Source organism: Lepidochelys olivacea, assembly GCF_965140295.1.
Source record: "Lepidochelys olivacea isolate rLepOli2 genome assembly, chromosome: 2".
Lineage (NCBI taxonomy): Eukaryota > Metazoa > Chordata > Testudines > Cheloniidae > Lepidochelys > Lepidochelys olivacea.
In genome coordinates this window covers 36,544,427-36,560,977 of record NC_140412.1, presented here as the reverse complement: position 1 = coordinate 36,560,977, position 16,551 = coordinate 36,544,427, and the positions used below count along the sequence as shown (strand labels likewise).

The 16,551-nt window shown below is 38.9% G+C and overlaps 1 protein-coding gene across 3 annotated transcripts in view; it reads left to right on the top strand.

Annotated features, from left to right (window-relative positions):
• Positions 1-16,551, top strand: part of RIMS2 (regulating synaptic membrane exocytosis 2) — a gene marked incomplete at its 5' end in the record, with an annotated part of 744,128 nt that overhangs the window by 574,570 nt on the left and 153,007 nt on the right. The gene's annotated exons all lie outside the window — the stretch shown is intronic.

Sequence of the window (16,551 nt, the reverse complement as noted above, 5' to 3'; positions counted from 1 at the left end):
TAGTTCTGTTCTTTACTATAGTTTCAACCAGTTTGCCTGGCACGGAAGTTAGGTTTACAGGCCTGTAATTGCTGGGATTACCTCTGAAGCCTTTTTTAAAAATTGGCATTACATTAGCTATCTTCCCATCATCTGGTACAGAGGCTGATTTAAGTGATAGGTTACATTCCACAGTTATGTCATATTTGAGTTTCTTCAGAACTCTTGGGTGAATATCATTTTGTCCTGGTGACTTATTATTGTTTAATGGATCCGTTTGTTCCAAAACCTCCTCCAATGACACCTCAATAGGGGACGTTTCCTCTGATTTGTCACTTAAAAATGGCTCAGGTGTGGGAATCTCCCTCCCATCCAGGTTTTTCCAGATTGTGTCATGCTGCATTATCATGTAATGATTAATTTTAATTGTCTTTTTGATTAACAAATTCTAAATAATTTGCTCAACTTGACTGCTTTATTAAGAACACACCTTTTTCAGTAAAGTAGGAACAGCTTACTGTATGAAAGTATTATTCAGCTAGGAAAGTATGCATTATAGATGACAAGACTTGTTGTCTTGCTTAATGTAGCTTTAAATGAGATCTTGTAATCATTACCATATACTGTATGATAGCTACATAAAGTCTTAATAACCTTGTAAATATAAGAAATAACATGTATAAACTATTGTATTTTAAATAGTTTGAACAAAATCTATAGTTTTCTGGTTGTAGATGAACCTATGCAAAAAATTAATGAAGAAACAGACTAATCATAAACACTAAAGATGCAGAATTGTGTTGTGTAGCAGAAATAGTTCCTCAAATGTGCCAAGAAATATAGATAGATAATCACAATGTTATATTTTCAGAATTTGTAAGAGAAGGTCTTTTATACAGATTCCACTTAGGTATTAAATTGTTTAATGTATAGGCAATGTATAGTGTGGATCTTTGAAGTATAACTTTAAGAACTATCTGCACCAAGTAGAAACTTATCCTCTGCATTCTGCAGTGTGGGTCTTTTCTGCAGTGTGAGTCTATCAGTATTCTGATTTCAGTCTCTGCATGAAACTTTCACTTACATTTGTGAGAGAGCTGAATGCAAAATGAATGTAGCAACGGAGATCTGAAGTAGTGCAGAGCAGAAGGGAGAATTTTGTTCCACATTTGCATTGTCCATAATCCTCTAAATTTCTTTATTACAATGTTTGCAAAACTCCTTGACTACTAACTGTCAGATGTTCTATTAAACTCCATTCTGATTGAGACTGTTGGCCGAGTCCTTCTGTCCAGATTCAGGCAAGCCTCTCTGTGAATTCAGTAGGAGTTAGGGCTGCAGTGTTGGACTCTGAAGATGTTTTGTTTTTTTCCCTCCCTCTTCCTCCAAAACCCCCCACAAAAACCAAAACCAAACCAAAAGCCATTAAAGAGTCATTTTGATTTGGGGCCCGATCCTGCAGCCCTCACCTACTGAAGTGACTCATGTTACCTTAACAGGACTACTCATTTAAGTAAGGCCTACAGGATCAGGCCATTAGGCCTGTTGTATCATACTTGCTTCTAATGTGTTATGTGCATGTAACCAGAAGAGGGAGCAAAACTTCCATCTTTTAAAAGCAAAGTCATAATATTTAGAAACCCAAAAAACCTACCCAGCTGTAAGGAAAAATCTCAGTGCTGGCTTAAAAACAACAGATTTGCTCATTTGCAGTGTCTCTTTGACCAACAGATCTTGGTTGAATAAAAGATATTACCTCACCCAGCTTATCTCTCTAATATTTGCTCATTGTTATTTAAATATATTCATACAATTTGAAAGTTCCATTTACCCATTAAATTACTACTTCAAATCTATTGATTTTATAGTTTTATGAAATGTATCTAGTATTCTTAATATTTGGCAAAATCAATAATATTTATACTAATAATATCAATGTATTTTGGTTTTGGGAAGAGAAGATATCAATTAAGCAGTGATGCAAGTAGTGTTCAGCTAAGTATTTTGTTTGAGTAATGGTACATAAGTAATTTCTTTTAAATTCTCAAGGAATAGGAGTCTATATACAATTTCCCCCCCCCGCAAAAAAATGGAAGAAACCGCCAGTACAGTACATTATTTTAAAAAAAAAATAACAAGATATGGATGGTATTTGCATTTAGAGAGTATTGCAATAAGGATTCCCATTCCATTCCCCTAAGTGATTTGCTACTACAAATAATTGAATTACCAAAAGTCTGTGAAAGAAATAACTGGAGGAAAAAATTAAACTAAACTGTATTAGAATGCATACTAGCTATAGTAATATAAAATATAGACAGCTGGCTCTATTTTTATCAGTGCCCAAAGGATGTACACTAAAACTCTTCATGAGCCCTAGTAAGTGTTCTTCATATACATTTCCACTGCAGTCACAGGGAGGAACAAAGTACAAATTGTTTTCAGAACGTGTAGACTCAACAAGGAAGTTCAAGCCAGAACAATAAACAATTGGGAGAGCATGTATTGTATATATTTTTCTATAACATTAAAGATAGTTAAAACTAATATGCAAGAAAAGATTTAAAAATGAACACAGAATTATTTACACACATAAAGAGAGTAGGAAGAAGGGCTCTTAATATCTGAAACTTATGGAATGATCTCTTTTAATGAAAAATTATTTGACACTCAAAGTCACATTGTCAAAACAATGAACTCCTGCAAAAGGCACTAGTTGATAATACAAGATTGATGACGGGTTCTCAAACTGGGGGTTGGGACCCCTTAGTGGGTTGCGAGGTTATTACATGGGGGTCATGAGCTGTCAGACTCCACCCCAAACCTCACTTTGCCTCCTGCATTTATACTGGTGTTAAATATATAAAAAAGTGTTTTTAATGTATTAGGGGGTGTCGCACTCAGGGGCTTGCTATGTGAAAGGGGTCACCAGTACAAAAGTTTGAGAATCACTGATCTATGGTGAGTCTTTAATAAGAAAGAAAACCAGTTTCTTGAGGTGGTATCAAATTGAAGCTTTACACAGGCTGTGCCATTCTGGAATTAATTCTAGGAATCTGGCTTACTAAGATTAAAAATAGTTATGTAGATGAGTTACGATAAGTTTTGTAATATCAGTTGTCTAATCATCTCTAAACAAAGAACATGGTAATAAATTGATAGCAAAATGAAATGTATAGCAAATCAATATATACAGTATGTGTGTATTATACTACCTAGGATAGACATTGAAGAGTTATTGAATAATCCATAAAAACTTGTGGCCAAATTATCAACTGTTGATGGGCACTGTAAGAGATAAAAATATTTGAGTATTGCTGGGTGAATATATTGCTTGGGTGAAATGCTCTGGGTAAGAGTGTGATAGGATTTCCATTATAAGATCCTATTTTCAGAGTTTATAACATGACTGAATGCAAGCTGGTGTATGACACGGCCCAGAGAAATGGTGTTATCGTTACTAAATGTTGATATAATTGGATTTTTATAAGATACACCGTAGAAATTTTATTTATATAACATATTGAGTACAAAGGGTCTGGAAAGCTGTCCTGATGGGCAGCTGTAGATTCTTCTGGTGTGAGGAAGTCCTACACTGGCATAAAGCCAACACAGCTGGATCTATGCCATTCCTTCCTGGCCTTCATGACATGAGCAGCATGTTAAGATGGAAGGTGGGACTGGAGTTTCTCCAGATAATATAATAGGTCCTGGCTGGCTCAGATATGAGGGAAGCGCAACAATGTTTTAAAGCCACCTTTGCCCTCCTCCCATTCCTATGCCAAGTGGTGCTCTGGCACAACTGAGAATCTGGCCTAAAGTGTGCGTATGTATTGACCACACTGTCTTTTTTTCATTCTCTTAACACTGAAAAGAGGACTTTTCATCGTAAAGTAAAAATTTGTATAATGTGGACCAGGCCTTTTCGATGGCCTAATAAATCTATCCCTACTTCACATCATTCATCTTTCTTAGTCTATTAGTGCATGAGAATTTGATGTTACATGTAATTTCTCTGCCTTTGACAATTTATGTAATAGGATTAACAGTATTTCAGTGTGCTGCTCTGTATTTCATAAGTCACTAGTCAGAGCCACCCTTGATTAATTTTTACAGTAGTTGTCTCCAGACATTAGTAAGACTTTAATTGCCTTTTGGGGATTCATTTATAGTGTGAGGAATAGAAAGAAGTTCTCAGAGTTTTCATCTGTAAGGAAAGGTCACTACATTAAGTTTGTTCTAATTCGAAAAGCGAAGACTTTCTGGTGACTTAATTGAAACTTTAGAAATTTGGAACTGAATTGATAAAAACAGATTCAGAGAGAGTGGATTTAATCTAAAATATTGGAAATTTGGATAAAATGGAAAGTGCATGAAAAAGGGTTTGATGCACAGGGTAAATAACGTATAATTTTAGCTTACTGAGGGACGTTTTCTCCCCTACTACAGAAAAACACATGGAAAGGGGAGAACTTACCTAGGAAAGATCCAGAGCTTCAGTAACCCTGCAATTTTGCTGCATCATCACTAGCACTGCAGTTTTGCATCATCCCAATTCATGTGAAGGATTGGTGGGGGTTAAGAAGTAGCCAAGGGCATGGACAAGGGCGGTCACAGAGTCTGAGAATCTACATGTTATTATCATTTATTATTTTGATATTGCCAAGAGAGTGTTATACACTGCATATTGAGTAAAGACATGGGAAACCCAGTGAATACTAAGGTCAGTGATTGCATCCCCCATATCTAATAGGTAAGCATCTGGATCTATCCAGCTGTCAAATCTTCTTAGCCCCAGAGTTGCTTTTGAAGGCTATAGAACTCTGCATGAAGATTTTATCTTCTACTTGGTGCAGGACCCCACAAAATCTAAGTTGGCTCTGTTGTGTGTTTTTTCATTGCTCTTAGATCTTCTGTAAACATAAATCAAACACTTGATACAGGAGAGACTAAATGATCATATTATATGCTGTCTGTACTTGACTTTACTTATTCCTTGACTTTAGCAAAGCTTTGGACACAGTCTCCCACAGTATTCCTGCCAGCAAGTTAAAGAAGTATGGGCTGAATGAATGGAGTATAAGGTGGACAGAAAGCTGGCTAGATCATTGGGCTCAACAGGTAGTGATCAATGACTCCTTGTCTAGTTGGCAGCCGGTATTAAGCAGAGTGCCCCAAGGGTCTGTCCTGGGGCCGGTTTTGTCCAATATCTTCATTAATGATCTGGAGGATGGCATGGATTGCACCCTCAGCAAGTTTGCAGATGACACTAAACTGGGAGGAGAGGTAGATACACTGGAGGGTAGGGATAGGATACAGAGGGACCTAGACAAATTAGAGGATTGGGCCAAAAGAAATTATATGAGGTTCAAAAAGGACAAGTGCAGAATCCGTCCAGCGGAGGTCAACAAAAATGATTAGGGGACTGGAACACATGACTTATGAGGAGAGGCTGAGGGAACTGGGATTGTTTAGTCTGCAGAAGAGAAGAATGAGGGGGGATTTGATAGCTGCTTTCAACTACCTGAAAGGGGGTTCCAAAGAGGATGAATCTAGACTGTTCTCAGTGGTGGCAGATGACAGAACGAGGAGGAATGGTCTCAAGTTGCAGTGCGGGAGGTTTAGATTGGATATTAGGAAAAACTTTTTCACCAGGAGGGTGTTGAAGCACTGGAATGTGTTACCTAGGGAGGTGGTGGAAACTCCTTTCTTTGAGGTTTTTAAGGTCAGGCTTGACAAAACCCTGGCTGGGATGATTTAGTTAGGGATTGGTCCTGCTTTGAGCAGGGGGTTGGACTAGATGACCTCCTGAGGTCCCTTCCAACCCTGATATTCTGTGATTCTATGATACTTCATGTGCACTCATTGGAGAAGTGAGGAGGAGAATAGTCAAGGAGCCATTGCCTAGTTAGCTGCATAAAATAGTTCAGTTTATCATTAGTTGTGGCATGAATAATGATAGTATTAGACAGAAGAAAGAGCACTAGAAGCTTTTAGAATTTCATTGACATGTTTTGTAGAGCTTCACAGGAGTCCAGGAAATGGTTCAGTGAGAACCTACTTATACCATTTTTTCAAACCAGAAACAGCTAAAATGGGCTCTTCATTTGTAGTAGTAGTGTTGCTGCTACCAACTAACGTATTACTCACCTGAGGAAAAATTCTGCTACTGTGTGCATAGAGGCTCATATGGTAGCAGAACTGGTATTACTTTGCTCCATAAGAGGTGGGTATGATTCTGGAGAAATGTGCAGGGGTTGCACCCCCCTTATATAGCACGTAGCTCAGCTCCACAGGAAGAAGAGGACAGGTGATCTGCTGCTATGTGCATCCTTCAGTGCCTGCAGGGGGCGACATGTTGGGTGTTTGTCCATGACTACATTATTGGTCTGAAATAGCTGAATAGAGTGACTGAATAGTAGCTCTGTAGCCATTCCAGACTTAGGGGAAGATGCCTCCCATATTTTCCTTAGCCCTCTGTCCAATGCTCAGTTCAATTAGCTGGTGTGGGAACTTGATTCTGGATTTGGTCCTAAATGCAAAAACCTCCATAATGCAGGGTTAAGGGCCAGATGCTGGGGTGCATCTGAGCTGCATTTGGTGTAGGTCAAGGTGGGAACAAAGGTCATTGTATGCCATCTTTATGTCCTTCCCTCTCCTGGAACTGGCTGTCTACCAGTCCTGTCCTTAGCATGAACAAGAGAAGCCTCTAGGTTGGTCTACTTTACACAAGCTGTCATAAGACCCCCAAAACTATTCCAGTGTCTGAAGGTCAGGGATATCTTACCCATGCCTCCTTAATAACCACATCCTCTAGCCCAGTGGCATAGGAGTTGCTATGAATTCCGCTAAACAAAGGAAATCCTTCATTGGCTGGATCCATCATTGTTACACCACCTTTGGCATGGTGGACTGCAGTGCCTCCGAAGATTTGGGTTGAACTTAACGTTACAAATTTAAAATGAAAGAAAATGGAAACACTAAAGTTTCCCCATCCAAGTTAACTTGGCCATGACAGAACAAGGAGTAATTGTCTCAAGTTGCAGTGGGGGAGGTTTAGGTTGGATATTAGGAAAAACTTTTTCACTAGGGGGTGTTGAAGCACTGGAATGTGTTACCTAGGGAGGTGGTGGAATCTCCTTTCTTAGATGTTTTTAAGGTCAGGCTTGACAAAGCCCTGGCTGGGATGATTTAGTTGGGGATTGGTCCTGCTTTGAGCAGGGGGTTGGACTAGATGACCTCCTGAGGTCCCTTCCAACCCTGATATTCTATGATTCTATTCTATGATTCTATGTGGTACTTTCTTCTTTTTTTATTTTGTCTGGTTAAATATCTAACATTATTGCACTTCATAAACACAGTAGTCTGGGATTTTAGTGGTCCCCTGTGAGAAGTGAAATGTGCTATCCAAGTCCATAGGGACTGGAGGCTTCTGATAACTGGAGGCTTCTGATATTTTCAGACTAAGGTGCATAAAGTTAGGCACTTTGATAAATAACCTGATTTTCATAGGTGTTCCATGCCTACAGCTTCTAATGAGGGCAATGGGTCCAACTAGTGCTGCTGTAAATGCTCAGCACTGTTGAAAAAAAATCTATTCTTAATGCCTCTGAGAATCTCTGCTTATCTGATCTTAGAGAATCATTTCAGACTTACTTGGCTTTGAAACAGTTGATCATAAATGCAATGCAATAGCTTTAAAATTGAAATGCCAGTCGTTATGGAACGTGGCATTATACATTTTGCATCATCTTCTACACTCAGAAAGTAGGCTCCCTCCCTGATGTTGACCTTGACAGGCTAACACATATTTAAACATGACTTGTCCTGTTCATAGGAGGTACAAAGGACTGTTTAAAATCGTGTTAGTTAAAGCGTGTTGGCTAATACATTTTAGAAAGCAACCAGTTTTGCTAGTCTAGATATGGCCTTAATGTCAATTTGTAAGTTGCTGTCTATACTGATTTTTTTCTACACCAAAATAGCATAAATTAAGAACATAAGAATGGCCATACTGGGTCAGACCAAGGGTCCATCTAGCCCAGGATCCTGTCTTCTGACAGTGGCCCATGCCAGGTGCCCCAGAGGGAATGAACAGAACAGGTAATCATCAAGTGATCCGTCCCCTGTCGCCCATTCCCAGCTTCTGGCAAACAGACGCTAGGGACACTTCAGAGCATGCTTTTGCATCTCTGCCCATCCTGGCTAATAGGTTACTCAATGAACTTATCTAGTTCTTTTTTTGAACCCTGTTATAGTCTTGGCCTTCCCGACATCCTCAGTGTTATGTGTATCACATAAAAATATGTGTTGTAATGTGACTTCCATAGTGACCACTCTTTTTGATAATGTCAGATTACATGACACTTTATCCTTCATTCCTTGATGTGTCCAATGATCAGGATAGATATCAGAGGTATTAGTTTTTATCAGCATTGCATTGATAGTTCAGTGGCACTACAGATGATGTGCATGTACTCTAACTTGTGAGATTCAGTCACTATTTGTTTATAGGACAGAAATAGATAGAACTGGGGAAGATCATTTCATTAAATTAATACTTCCAGAATTTTCAGAAGTTAAATCTAGATATTATATCACCATAGAGTTACAGAATCTGTTTAGTAATATAGTCGTCATAATGGGCTTGGGTTGCTTTTCTGATATTGAAAAGTGAAATGGAGTAGCATCAGCTCAGAAGGCTTGAAGGATGTATACAGGTGCTTTTCTACATTTTGACACAAAGGTGTATTCATCCTCCTTTATAATAACAATGGAAGAGTGTGGAATAATATCCATTTATGGCAAATTGACTTTGTGATTACACAGTGGGAAATGTGCTTCACTACTCTCATGATTTTTCCCCACTGGTGATTGTGGGTGTGATCCTGTAAACATGCCCATTTTTGAGTAGTCCAAATGGTTTGCTGGGTCAGCAAAGCAAATGCCCAAATAGTCCAAAATTAAGACAAAGATTTATCAGGGGCATAGTACTATCCAACTGTTTAGGCCGATATTAAAGAAACTAGCACATGAAATTGCAAGCCCAATAGCAAGGATTTTTAATGAATCTGTAAACTTGGGGGAACCTGTTTAAGAAAGGGGGAAAAAGAGATCCAGGAAATAAGAAGTCCATTAGTTTGACCTCAATTGTATGCAAGGCCTTGGAACAAATTTTGAAACAGAAAGTAGTTAATGCTATAGATATAAACAGTAATTGAAATAAAATAAACATGATTTTACAAAAGGTAAATTGTGCCAGAGCAACCTAATCTCTTTCTTTGCAAAGATAACTGATTTGTTAGACAAAGGAAATTAAATAGATCTAATCTACATGGATTCCAGTAAGGCATTTGATACAGTTCTCTAAGGGAAATCATTAGTTAAATTGGAGAAGATGAGTATTTGTGACAGGTTTCAGTAGGTCCTCCGAGCCCCTAGGGGGCGATGGAGAGCTATGGTCCCACTGGCGGGCCTTAGTCACACCTTTCGGGTGCTGGGGAATTAGCGGGAAAGGTGTGCTGGCAGGGGAGCGTCAGCACGAGTCGGCAGCGCGCCCTTCAGGCAGGGGAGCGCCGGTGGTGGGTTGGTAGCGCACACCCAAAGGCAGGTTGGCTGGGGTAGGGGAACGCAGGCCCACCCAACTCCACTGCGTTCCAGCCCAGGGCCCTGACAGTGGCGGGAGGTGAAGGTCCCGCCACTTGGTCAGCAGGGGGCCATCCGCGCCCGCTGACCAAACCCACCCCATGGTGCAGTTCTGCCCCTGGGCTACTTCCTACCCAGTCTCTCAAGCGGGTCTCTCCAGTCCCTCCAGCTCGTCCGGGTATTCTGCTGCTGGCAGCTCCAGCTCCCCCTCTGTGTCAGACTCACGGTGGCCTGGACTACAGCCGGGCCCCTCCGGGTACTCAGCAGCGGGCAGTCCTGATCGCCACAGGCCTTCCTCCCAGTCAGGTTCCTCCTGGCCCCAGGCCTCCCCTGGGGCGGCAGCAGGATGGCGAGGGAGCAGCCTGTGTCTGTCTTCCTCCCTGGTGCTCTCTTCACCAGGCAAAGGGCCCCACCCTTTGTACTTCCTGTCCCACCCCTCCCCTTCCGGGGATTGGCGTAAGCTTGGTCTGGCCCCGCCCACTCAGGCTGAGAGTGTGGCTCTTTACCCTTTGGTTCGGAGGGAAGCCACCCTGGCTCCCTACAGTATTAATATTAAATTGAAAGGTGGGTAAGGGACTGGTTAGAGGGGAGATTACAATAGGTCATACTGAATGGTGAACTGAATGGTCAGGTTGGAGGGAAGTTACTAGTGGAGTTCCTCAGGGATCAGTTTTGGGACTAATCTTATGTAACTTTTGCATCAATGCTCTTGGCACAAAAAGTGGGATTGTGCTAATAAAATTTGCAGATGACACAAAGTTGGGAGGTATTGACCTAAATACTGAGGAGGACTAGAATAACATACAAGAAAATCTGGATGGCCTTGAAAACTGGAATAATAGAAATGGGATGATATTTAATAGTGTAAAGTGCAAGTTCATGCACTTAGGGACTAACAAGAAATTTTGCTGTAAGATGGGGGTGTAGCAGTTGGAAGTGGCAGAGTAGAAGAAACACCTTGGTGTATTGGTCAATCACAGGATGACTGAGCCACCAATGTGATGCAGCCATGAAAAAGGATAACACAGTCTTAGGATGCATCAGGTAATGAATTTTCCAGTAGAGGTGAGGAAGTCTTGTTACCATTATACAAAGCATTGGTGAGCACTCATCTGGAATACTGTGTGCAATTCTGATCTCCCATGTTTAAGAAATATGAATTCAAACTGGAACAGGTGCAGAGAAGGGTTTCTAGGATAAACAAAGGACTGAAAAACATGCTTTATGAGAGAAGACTCAAGGAACTTTACTTGTTTAACCTAACCAAACGAAGGCTGAGGCAAACAAATGATTGCTCTCGGTAAATACAACAGGGGGATAAATACCAGGGAAGAAGGAGCGCCAGTGCTGACACAAAAACAAATGGATATAAACTGGCCATCAACAAGTTTAGGCTTGAAATTAGACAAAGATTTCTAACCATCAGAGGAGTGAAGTTCTGCAACAGCCTTCCAAGGGAAGTAGTGAAGGCAGAAAACTAACTGGTTTCAAGACTGAGCTTTATGGAGGGGATGGTGTGGTGAGATTGCTTACAATAGTTTGTGGCCTATCTGCGACTGCTAGTAGCAAATATCCCCAATGGCTGGTGATGGGACACTTGATAGGCAGGGCTCTGAGTTACTGCAGTTAATTCCTTCCCAGGCGTCTAGGTGGTGGATCTTGCCAATGTGCTCAGGGTCTAACTGATTGCCATATTTGGAGTTGGGAAGGAAATTTCCCCCTGGTCGGATTGGCAGAGACCCTGCTTTTTTTCATGTTACTCTGCAGCATGAGTCACTTGCTGGTTTAAACTAGAGTGAATTCTCTGTAACTTGAGACTTAAAACAAGATTTGTGGGCTTCAGTAACTCAGCCAGAAATTATGGGTCTATTACAGGAGTGGGTGGGTGAGGTTCTGTGGTCTGTGATGTGCAGGAAATGAGACTAGATGATCAGGATGGTCCCTTCTGGCCTTAAAGTCTATGAGTCTAAATTCCCCTTTAGTAAGAGATTAGGTTAAAAAAGCTTTAAAACCTAAAAAGGAGATTGCTGAGGCTAGTTTAACCCTAGCAAAAGATGGAGAGTAAATCTTTAGGCCCAGAATATTATAACAGCCAAAGAAAGAAATTTCAGAATCCTTCTGAATCAAGAAAATGGTGTCCTGGATGGCGGAGGGTACATAAGCTTCTGTTGACAACTTATCTTGGTGTTGAGATCAAATATGCTCATTTACACAGTATAGTAGTCTGGAGGCAATTTACACATTATGAGAGTGCTAATTGAGTGATATATTACCCTTAATATACCAAATGAAAGAAAACCAAACCCAAAACTTTATCATAAACTGTAAGTTAAAACACTGAATATTTATGATTTTTTAAAATGGCAACCTCAACTATAGTTGGCATAAATATTTTAATAGAAACTGCAGGTAACTCAGATAATGTATTTGTTAAAAATAGGCTGTTGATTTGAAAAGAAACATACATAGTTGATGGTTTCATTTTTTCTTTGTTTGTTTGAATTATAAATTTGCAAAGCCTTTTTTAACCAAAATATTGTTGGTAAAGGTCTTTTTAACTTGCAGAAATATAAAAATATCCTAAAACTCTGTAGATTATAAACACACTAATCTTTAAAAACTGATCACTGTGCACTATATCAGGGGTTCACAACCTTTTTCTTTCTGAGGCCCGCCCAACATGCTATAAAAACTCCACAGCCCACATGTGCCACAACAGCTGTTTTTCTGCGTATAAAAGCCAGGCTCAGTGTTAGGGGGTAACAAGTAAGGCAATTTGTCATGGCCCCACAACACAGGGGGCCCTAGGCTTCAGTCCCATACAGTAAGGCTTTGGCTTTCTGCCCTGGGCTCCATTAAGTCTAATACCATCCCTGCTTAGCGCACCCCCTGACTCCTGATTGCGGCCCCCTAGCCCCTGGTTGAGAACCACTGCACTATAATATACACTTTTTTCCTATTCAAAATGTTAAGTATAGCAGAGAGAGCAACCAAAATATTTGGTAGATTGTATGGATATTAATATACATTGTATGTCCTATTCTGTATTTTAAGACATTTGATAAAGAAAAGTAATGAAAGAACTCAAGTTTTGGCCTGCCAGTTACAGTTTACCTGTTTAGATTAAGCTGTTCCAAATGATGTTAGGTGTCTTATAATGGAAGTTACATAATGTTTCTGACAAGCTCTGATTTCTTTTGGTTTATGCTAGAAGTTACATGGGAGGACCAGCAGAAAAAGGTGAATGGTACAATAACTGATGACAAACCATTGCCGAAAAAGAAACACCATTCTGAGCCAGGTTTGTCAGGGTTTGGAAAACCACATGAAAGCATGAGACTATAGAAGCATTGCATTACATTTCATGCTTTTATAATGAGTGTGTGCTTGATGTACCTTATTTTTTCACTTTGGTGTGAAATTTTTAGTATGTAGAGACCATTTAGTTTAGTGTTGTACACAGTTCTGTTTTAGATTAGCAAAAGTAGATCCACTTGTGTAAGCAATTGTGTTAGACTGCACATGCATTAGAAAAAGAAATAATTTGGCATAATATTAGCATTACCTTGCTTTTCAGTTTCAATTCTATTTTGATTTATATATGTGTGTGAGTCTCAGGAATCCAAGTCTGAGTTCTGCTAATCCTTATCTTGGTTAATCTCAACCAAGGTATACACTGCATATAAGGAGGTGGGACACTCACCTCCCAAGATCTGAAACAGAATCCTTCCTGCTATGTCAGATGTCGCTTAAAGCATAAAAAGGCTCAACCATCCCTGTCTTTCCAGTGCCACTCTTTGCATGTATCCAAGATAGGAACTCTTAAATCTGGGTTTGGAAATGTAGCCCCTATCCTACAGAGATGTGCATAGCATTGAGCTCAATGGGTCTACTCACATACTTAAGGTTTAGAATGTACTTAAGTCTGTGTACCCTAACCTGCAATATGAATAAAGCTCCTCTGTGCAGAAGACAGAACTTTCTCAGGAGTTAATCTAAGACTGTAGAATGAACTACCTCAGGAACTAATGACTATTGCAAACCTCACTGGCACATTTCTAAACTAAAACACCCTACCCAAACAAGACACTACATAGAACACAATTCTCCCTTGGGGAGAGCATGAGAGAACAAACAACATGTGGCAGGTGTCAGTCACATCACTACTCATGCAAGTAAAGGTTTGTAGGATTGGCCTTTGTGCAACAGAGTTGTTGCTGTCTGTTGGGTGACTGCTAAGAGCCAGTTGGGAGAGTTTTACTCCATTTTTATTTAGTCCTTACTTATCAGTGGAGGATTTGTCATTGTAAGGATTTACTAAGACCCATCAAAGTGAGTCCTATGCATTTTCTAACTGAGTACTGTTCCCAAATATAAAATATACATTCTAAAATAGCTGGGTAAAAACATACACATTTTTAGGAAAATAATCCTAATTTTTTTTTATAATTTTAAATGTATGAGCCTGCTAAATATTCTGAACATGATGTACACTTTATATATCTTCTGGTAAAGGTTTTAAATTAATAAATGAAATGGATGCTTAACCATTTACTTCTGCAATCAAGAGAGCATTTTGAGATACAGTATGTTAAAAAAGATGCTATATGAGAAAATAGTGGGTTACCTTATTAATATAATTCAATATATGACATCACATACCATCTTTTGAACATACTGTATCTCAAAACTCTCTGTACTTGCGGAATCAAATTTTAATTAATAGCATCAGAAGTTAGACATTAAGAGAAATCAATAGCAGATTCTGGGCTACATTTGAGCAGCTCTGCACTGTTCTGTTGTTGCAACAATGCTCTAAAGCTAGTTTAGCCAATCACTGGGGGGATTCCCCCTATGAATAACAAAGCAGTTACATTAGACACTTACTCAACCAAGCTCTCAGCAGATTGTTTCAGTCCTCCAACTTGGGTGGTCACATGACCAAGCTGGAGGACTACGATAATCTGCTGTTTGGTTGAATTAAATAGTATTGCAAGTAACTGTGTTGCTATTGGCTAATGACTGGGATTGACTCTGAGATTTTGATGATAAAAAATTAGTTGAGAGAGGGTCCCAGTCTTCTGATTTCTTGAGGAGGAATGCAACAAATTTGAGATATGCAGGGGAGATGTTGAGTGAGAAGCAAATGATGTAAGAGAATTTGTATTCAGGGAGTTTGCTGAAGGGGAAGCCAGTTAGCCATACATATTCCTTGCTCATACAACCTTTTGATCATAGGTCAACTCCCAGTAAATTGAAAACCAGGGAGATTTAGTTAAATATAAAAATTAATAATTCAGTCAGTATGTTATTCCTTGTATAATTTGGTTGATATGAAAATCAGTACAATTACAGAATTATGAAATGTTTTCCAGTTTTTAATTGCCTCCAATTTTCATTTCAGTATGACACAGAATTTTTATTGATTACACATAATTGCATTGTAGTATATGTCAGGGGGAAGCAGGAGGATTTTGCAGCTGTATATAGAGTAGTTTCATTAAGGGACATACATTAAGAATGGTGGGATGCAGTTTGGGTTTTTGAATCCAGGAAATGATTGAGGCTTTTTGTACTTGGGAAGAGATACTTTTTCTCTCCTTTCCCTTGTGGGTCAGAGAAGACTTCACTTGAATTTTTGGGGAGCCTTGAATTGTTAATTCCCCATCTTAATAGTTAACAGTAATAACTTTCCCTGATCTCCCATTCAACACCCATTTCTGCATCCAGAAATTTTGGATAAGCACATGAGCAGAATGTTTTTTTTGATCAGCACTGAAAAATTACTACATTGCCAAAAACTAGATATCAGAATCAACAATTTATTCTGATGAATGAGACAGTTCACAGTTCTCTGAAAGATATTTTTTCAAGTTATCTTTTTGTAGACTCAATAACACTGCACTGCATCAGTTTACACTTAGTTCACAGTCCGATTGTTTTCTGCACAAATAAATAAATGCTAGAAACTTTTTTAAAATAAAAGATTTGATATAGTAGCAAAAAGTAATCAGAAAATAAGATAAAACCTACAGAAATAACCAGGACAAGAATGATCTGTAATGTGTTTTAAGTAGAAATATTTTGAATTAAATTTTAAAATGATAACATCTGCATGTTGTTCACAGAATATATCTGCATGTGTATATAAAATATTTGAAAAAATAGATAACTATTTCAGGTAATTGAAATAAATAACAATAAGGATGATCTGCACCTTGTATAGCACATAACATTTGAGAAATAGAGATTTTGGCAGAAAATCAGGCAGAAATCTAAACAAACTTTACCAAATACAGTAATGGAGATGGAAATGATGTAGAGCAAACTGTGCTGTACAACTGAAGTGGCCTTATTTCTAGGATAATGAAAGAAAATATAACTAGTTGGAACATAACCAACTAGTTAACCATAAGCATTAAGTAACACAAACTCTTTACCTGATCTCAGCCAGGTCTTTTTTATAGCCAAGATGTAAGTAGCAGATTCTGAAAGTATCATTGATGAAAAGGGCCTAATTTTGTAATGACCTAAACTTAAACACTTGCATTATTTTTCGTAGATTTTTATATAATGGGCTAATAGAATTAACCTGAATAATATTGTTTTGTATGAAGAGATTAAACAATACTCACTAAATTAATCTGGATAACATCCCCTATGTATTATTTCCCAAGGAGTGGCTATCTATTTTATCTTACCTATTCTATCTAATCTATTTAGGATCTGATTCTACACATATCACCATGATATTACAGAATCTTTAAAACCTGATTTAAATTAATTATTATACAAAATATTGTACAAGGTAAAATAGCCTAAAGTCTGTTCTAATTTACATTACTGCTAATGGCTACAATGGACCACAGCTACAGCCCAGTACTGGCACAGGGGCAGCATAGGAGCACTGTAACTATCTCCCTTTTT